At 37.8% G+C, this 8,011-nt stretch overlaps 1 non-coding gene across 1 annotated transcript; it reads right to left on the bottom strand.

Moving 5' to 3' along the window:
- Positions 1-5,687: 5,687 nt before the first annotated feature.
- Positions 5,688-5,760, bottom strand: TRNAV-AAC (transfer RNA valine (anticodon AAC)). Its single transcript has one exon. It is a non-coding gene; the product is annotated as a tRNA-Val (tRNA).
- Positions 5,761-8,011: the final 2,251 nt, after the last annotated feature.

Genomic DNA, 8,011 nt, shown 5'->3' with positions numbered 1-8,011 from the left:
GGAGATATGGCCTTCCAAACATTCGCCCCTAAAACAAGGAAATATCCAAAAATGAGGAGTAACACTTAAGACCGACTAACCAGCTTGTTTAAAATTAGTAGACAATTTCAATAGCCTTTAATCGAACAATTGATTTCTACCTTTACTAATCAGAAGCGTATAAATGAGTAGAAGTATGCCTACGGTGGTAATGTAAAATTAATCCCAAGTGACATGATGTTTCAAGATCTTCCCAGCACCAAGTAAAATGGTTCTGATTGAAGGGACTTTTATTAGCACAGCGTAAACAACGTTATTTTCAGGAATTAGTCCAAATGTCCACGGGCGGCATTACAAAAACGAGGCAGTCTTTCGAATGATACTTGGACATGTTGGAAGATCCCTGGCTTGTTCCTGTTATCTCAAACCGTAAAAAGCTACGCAAATCTTCATCATCACGGACAACACTCTTGTACGTTAGGTATGACCTTGAGAAAACCTAAAAGGACATCTCGAATGTATTTGAAAAACCCATCTCCAATTAAGGGGCGTGTTGTTTGTTTCCAACAGAGTAAACTCGCCCAGAGAACAATTACAATGCAGAGCCACGTTTCGGCGTTAATGGCCCACAAAGGTGGTCCCAAACAAAAGAACAAACTTTAATTTGTTTCGTTCAGTAAGTGTTTCATGTGTCATAGATAAAACGCCATGATTAATGCACAAAGAAAATGTTATTGACAAGTTTTCGGACCGCGATGCTGAAATGTGGTGGTGCACCATCGTGCATGAACCACATTCTGTTTATTAAACCTAAGGGTACGTCTTCGAGTAGTTCTGGTAAATCGTCCCGTAAGAACTACAAGTAAGCCACACCGTTTAACCTGGGCTCTAGGAAATATGGCCCAATTAAATTGTCACCCACAATACTACACCACACGTTTAAGCTGAATTGTACTTTGTGAATTCTAACGCAAGTTGCGTGTGGTTTTTTCTTAATCAGCAAACCAATTGGCGGCTGCTTGTTTTTGGATCGTCCTCGAAAATAGTGAGAACTTCGCCTATTCTTAAAAAACAGAGCACTAAAACAGAGCACTATGTTTTTTAAGAAAGGAATAAAAGAGGTTTCACGTACATGTGTTTGTTTTATTAAACTCATAATTCAACGAAGTCTGTTACAATGCCTTTCTTCACAAATGCCGAATATGCGGATATGCACCTAATGTATGGACTAGCCGAGGGGAACGCCGCAGCAGCTGTACGCTTGTATCAGGAAAGATTTCCGCAGAGGCGACTACCAAATCGACTGACGTTCGAGGCTGTGGACAGACGTTTGAGGCAAGATGGACGAATCCAACCGGCTGGACCTCAACCTAGAGCGAGAGCCATCCCAGAGGCCGTAGAAGACGAAGTTCTCACCATTTTCGAGGACGAGCCTGAATCAAGTACCCGCCAAGTTGGTCGCCGATTAGGCGTAAACCACACGCTCGTGTGGAAAATCCTCAGAAGCCACCGGTTTCATCCTTTCCATGTTCAAAAAGTTCAAGGTTTGAATCCAGCGGACTACCCACGACGCACGGCGTTTTGTCAGTGGTTTCTGGCTAAAGTAAACGATATCGATTTCCCACGGGATTTGTTGGTTACTGACGAAGCTAACTTTTCACGGGATGGTATTATTAACTTACATAATAAACATCAATGGTCCCAGCTAAACCCCCACGCAACTTGCGTTAGAAGTCACCAAGTACAATTCAGTTTAAACGTGTGGTGTGGTATTGTGGGTGACAATTTAATTGGGCCATATTTCCTAGAGCCCAGGTTAAACGGTGTGGCTTACTTGCAGTTCTTACGGGACGATTTACCGGAACTACTCGAAGACGTACCCTTAGGTTTGGTAAACAGAATGCGGTTCATGCACGATGGTGCACCACCACATTTCAGCATCGCGGTCCGAAATTATCTTAACACGACCTTCCCTTTGCGGTGGTTAGGTCGAGGTGGACCTGTGGAGTGGCCTGCTCGATCACCCGATCTGAACCCTTGTGATTTCTTTCTTTGGGGCCACCTGAAAGACTTAGTTTATCAGACTGAACTGCCCGATGTTGAAGAGCTACGTCGACGAATAATTCACGGCTGTCAAACAATTCGCGAAACTCCAGGCATTTTTCAACGTGTAAGGGAATCATTTGTAAGACGTGCTAATGTGTGCCTTAACGCGGGTGGTGAACACTTTGAACAATTTTTGTAACTAGTTGCAATTAAATGTTAAAACTTGTCAATAAATTCATTTTCTTCGTGCATTAATCATGGCGTTTTATCTATGACACATGAAACACTTACTGAACGAAACAAATTAAAGTTTGTTCTTGTTTTTGGGACCACCTTTGTGGGCCATTAACGCCGAAACGTGGCTCTGCATTGTAATTGTTCTCTGGGCGAGTTTACTCTGTTGGAAACAAACAACACGCCCCTTAATTGGAGATGGGTTTTTCAAATACATTCGAGATGTCCTTTTAGGTTTTCTCAAGGTCATACCTAACGTACAAGAGTGTTGTCCGTGATGATGAAGATTTGCGTAGCTTTTTACGGTTTGAGATAACAGGAACAAGCCAGGGATCTTCCAACATGTCCAAGTATCATTCGAAAGACTGCCTCGTTTTTGTAATGCCGCCCGTGGACATTTGGACTAATTCCTGAAAATAACGTTGTTTACGCTGTGCTAATAAAAGTCCCTTCAATCAGAACCATTTTACTTGGTGCTGGGAAGATCTTGAAACATCATGTCACTTGGGATTAATTTTACATTACCACCGTAGGCATACTTCTACTCATTTATACGCTTCTGATTAGTAAAGGTAGAAATCAATTGTTCGATTAAAGGCTATTGAAATTGTCTAGTAATTTTAAACAAGCTGGTTAGTCGGTCTTAAGTGTTACTTCTCATTTTTGGATATTTCCTTGTTTTAGGGGCGAATGTTTGGAAGGCCATATCTCCGTAACAAAATGTTGTACACCCCATGTTCTTTGGTACTTTCCGCTCAGTTTGGTCCCATAAACACGCCCCTTAATTTGTGATGGACTTTTCAGAAACACCCTGTATAAACATTAGGTCAAGAGTTTGTCAGAAAATGAACAATATCATAGTAATCATCAGTCTTCGTCTGAATTACTTCAAAACGCTGTACCAAAACCCAGCTTGATTTCATCTGGTTCATCAACAACTGGATTGATTAATTCTGGTTCAATATCCCCAAGATTCAGTTCTTCCGAATATCGCCACCTAGCTTTATTTTAGAGGAGCCGGAACCAACGTGGTAGGAAGTTTCATTCTAAATGAAACATACTTAAAGGGGGAGTGAAATATCAAATCAGTTAATATAGAGAAAAAATTTAAAAATATATTATAGTTTTAAGGTCCATTGGAATGCAAAGGAAAACCGTTAAAGAATATGCATCGAGATCTACTTTTATGCTGGAATACATCCTTTCTGTATTTCCAAATCATATTTCTGACCCGAATATATAAAACGAACTCTCCGCCAAAATTAAAAGTCAAGTTCGTAAAGAAGTTACTTCAATAATTTTCAATGATCAGATGTCAAAATACGGCCTGTAAGCTATAGTAAAATTTAAGTTTTTTATAAATACTATACAGATTTGAGAAACATTTTATAGATATCCGCCTTCTCACGTGTGGACATCAAAATTACTAGTTAGGAAATATCCTCATTTGGATGATGAGCCTGGATGTGGATATGCAAGTTCCTTAATTTTTAATTAATGTTATTAATTGTAATGATTATTATTCATCAACTATTAATAATTGTTATTCATTAACTATTAATTATTGTTATTCATTAACTATTAATTATAGTTATTCATTAACTATTAATTATTGTTATTCATTAATTATTAATTATTGTTATTCATTAATTATTAATTATTGTTATTCATTAATTATTAATTATTGTTATTCATTAACTATTAATTATTGTTATTCATTATAAAAATCATGAGCGAGCTCCGCAATTTCGGTGTCTATTCAAATGTGATCTCGATAAAAAAGAAGCTAAATTTTGATAAATTTGACGTTAAATTAAGCGAAAACTTCGACTAAGTCAAAAATATATAGGATATTATAGGACCTTTCATGAAATTATAGGATAATAAAGGACTGGTTCAAAAAGATACGAATTATAGGACCGGTGGGATCCTTGCAAGCTCTCAGTAACCATTGACAATCTTATGGAACATATCTTATTAACTTATGACCTGACGTAACCCAGCAATGCATAGCTTCAATTGAAATAAATAGATAAACGGCGCAGATCATGAAAGTATCAATCGCGACAACTTTAAGGAATAATAGCAAGGCTAAAGGCATGTAGTATTTTTTAACTCACTCAAAACGTGAAAATAGTTCCGTGCCTTGCTTAGCAGCAGGAAATAGAAATTAGAATTTAAACTTTAAAGCTCACACCTGACCTCTCGGTTAATTCGGAAAATAACTGTGATAAATGATAGGTTAAGGAACAAAATTGCAAAGATTTGTTTAATTTTTTTATTTTTTTAAAAATTAAAATTAAATATAGGGTCCCCCTTCCGTTTTTTGGGACGCGTCGCCTCGCAGTCTTTGTACGAGTGACCCACCACCCCACATTTGAAGCATTTTTTCAGCTTTAGCCGAGGGGCTGGTGGGTCGATTTTCCTGCTGTCGGGCCTCTGGCGGATGGCTCAGTTGGGCGGCTGGCGGTCAAGGTTGTGCGGCTGGTGGTCCAGGTTGGGCGGCTGGCGGTTCAGGTTGGGCGGCTGGCGGTCCGGGTTGGGCGGCTGGCGGACGTCCAGGTTGGGGCGCTTGCGGACGGCTCGATCGGCTCCGCGTCCGAAGGGCACGTCTCTGATTTGAAATGTACCGCTCCCTCGGACCTTCCTGCGTCCCTTGGCGGGTGGGCGGACATCGGCAACGGGCAGCGGACCATCGGCTGGAGGAGGACCATCGGCTGGCGGAAGCGGCTGGAGGAGGACCATCGGCTGGCAGAGGACCTTCGGCTGGCGGAGGACCATCGGCTGGCGGAAGCGGCTGGCGGAAGCGGCTGGCGGAGGACCATCGGCTGGCGGCCGGACATCGGCGAAGGGCCGGCGGTTAGACCCAAGTTGGTTCCCCATGATTTAATTTTTGACTAGAGGTGTTAGCAGCTAGTTAAGGTATGATATTTCTCGACAACCGTCTCTCTGTTTTTATAGTAGATTTCTCTCCCCCTAAAAGAAACCTGCACTGGTGAAGTAACGGTGCTAGCAGTGCTAGGCAACGCGGGCTTTTCTTTGCTGTCAGCTTGTCCCAACTAGGTAGGTTGAAACTCAGGATGGGGGTTGAAAGACAAGATGTATCATATGGCAGAAGTAGATTAAAAGGCGGAAAAATTTATTTTGGAATTTTGGCTTGATATTATACATATTTTAGGTTTTAAAGGTGTATATTACAAGTATTTCCTAAGCCTAATTACTTTTAATATTGTACCATTTTATTTGAGCTTTGCAATAATATTAAGAAAATCCCGTCAGAGATTTTCTATTTATACTCAATCCGAAATCGTATTGTTAAACTCTATGGAGCTTAACATTATACCCGTTTTTGTTGTAAAATTTCTAATCTAAGCTTAATAATCTAAGCTTAGATTAGATTATTATGTCTAATCACGATGGTCCAAACACGTCCCTACCAGGGCTCGAACCTGGGACCTTCCGCGTGTTAGGCGGACGTGATAACCACTACACCATAGATACTTGGTTATTGTGAGTTTTCGAAGAGATCTACCTTATTATTATGTCTAATCACGATGGTCAAAACATGTCTCTACCAGGGCAATCGTATTGTTAAACTCTATGGAGCTTAACATTATACCCGTTTTTGTTGTAAAATTTCTAATCATAACAAAGGTTTGATGTACGCAATTAAAAGCAAATTTCTCATAACGATTAAACTTCATTTCAAATTGCAATACAAATAATAATTTCTAGTTTCTGACCCTTTGTGGGTTTGAAAAAGTGTCGCGAATTGTGTATAAATGCAGTATTTTAAGGACTGCGAAGCAAAGCTCGTTTTTGTATAATTAGTCAAGATAACGCTTTATTTTTACTTTGTAGCTTAAATAACGGGACCCACGTGTAGGGTGACCTTTAGCCGGGCATAGTGTACGAATTGACCTTTTTTTTCTTTGGCAACCTTTAACCTTCATTTTTACGTTTATTGCACCGATGGGGTTTTTTTTTATTAACCACTACGTCTTTATTTTCAAAGCAGGCCACTGTCTTTCTGTTTTTGTGAATCATGCTATTGAAACTAGAAATAGTCCCTTCTATGCTAACAAAAGGCTTTCGATGCTTTTACTCGAGGAACGGGGCAGACTTTCGGGTTTTTTCACGTTGAGAGATTAGAGACACCTCATATACCTAGTGAATGCAAGGCGGTCAATAGTCTGTGAGTATCTTATAAAAACCCTAAAAAAACAAGTGTGGAAGATACTGATTTTGCTGCCCTTCCAAGCCACTAAAAGAGTATAGGGGAGCTTTTTACTAACAGGTTTTAAACACGAGGCCCATCATCACGTTCATCGGGTTGTTCTATTGACATCAACTTCTTGAAATAGGCAAAGGTTTTTCAGAAAAAAAAAGAAAAAAAACAACCAACAAAGTTACCCGTACGGAAATTTTCTAAAGAAATTTCGTATAAGTATCCCATATCTGGCTTAAGTTTATTCTATAGAAATGTCGTATGGAGTTGCTATATATTTTTTATAGGTATTTGGGCCAATTTTCTATAGAAACCTTTTGTTTTACTTTTAGACTCTTGATGTTCTTTTTGCGGTGTGTTTAGAGTTTTTCAAGGAAGTTATTAAGTTCTTTTTGTGATATTTGCATAAAATTTATAAGATCTTTAAAAACCATAGCTAAGGTACTTTTATAGGTTTCATATAATATTTTTATAGTTTTCGTATGATATTTCTATAGTTTTCGTAAGATAATTTTATAGTTTTCGTAAGATAATTTTATAGTTTTCGTAAGATAATTTTATACTTTTCGTAGGATATTTTTATAGGTTTAGTAGGATATTTTTATAGGTTTCGTAGGATATTTTCGTGCGCAGTGATATAGAATTAATACAGTAGTTTTAAAATTCAATTTTATTTTATCAATCGTCTTAAATCCTTATTTCATTAATTTAAATCCTTAATTCTTCAATTGATCAATTCGAAAAATTAATGAAGTTAATTTAGCAAAATTGTTTTTAAAATTAAAGCAGTTCTATCGATTTAAATAAATATTAAAACCAAATCTTGATTTTATAACTTCAAACAAATAATAAAATCAAATCCTGATTTTATTATATTCTTCATTTAGTTCTTTGATTTTATTAGCAAGTGTCTCCTTTACTTGGCGGCTGGTCGCTCCTTGATATTTTTTTAAAGTTAAACCTAATATTGATTTGTTCTTTATTTGAAAAAAAATTCTACACTGTTATGTTAGATTTTAATGAAACTTACCTATTATAGCAGAGATTCTAGCGGAATTCAGCTGCTTCTTTGGGGGTATACCTTTGTGCGCATTGCTAGACCTTCCCGTAATTGATGCATTTATATATTTATCTTCTTTAAATAGCATGAGGAAAAGTCCTCTAGCAAAAACTGTACGTGTTCTGCTCATTCGGAGAAGCAGCGACAGCTCAGATTTGTCCACGAAAATTTTAGGAGCTATTTCAACCATCTATTGAAATGTGTATTTATATTGAGTAATTATTATTTCGTACAAAATAGTTAAAAATAGTAAAAAATATTTACAGGCACGGCAAGTAAGCTTAGTCTTTCGATCGAAAGATACAAAGTATACTTGCTTGTGCCAATTATAATCTATCACACTTGGAAAATTTGCAATTAATTATTTACCATTTTCGTTGATTCTAAATTATTATCTTCTGGAGCAACATAGTTTTGAATGACTGGTGTTTTAATTGGGTGTTGGACCAATTTCAAACATTTTT

This window comes from Phalangium opilio, unplaced genomic scaffold (assembly GCF_054372755.1).
Source record: "Phalangium opilio isolate 3A_F unplaced genomic scaffold, DU_Popi_V2 ptg000078l_1, whole genome shotgun sequence".
Classification (NCBI taxonomy): domain Eukaryota; kingdom Metazoa; phylum Arthropoda; class Arachnida; order Opiliones; family Phalangiidae; genus Phalangium; species Phalangium opilio.
The sequence above is the reverse complement of the archived record's forward strand: the minus strand, read 5'-3'. Positions and strand labels throughout refer to the sequence as shown.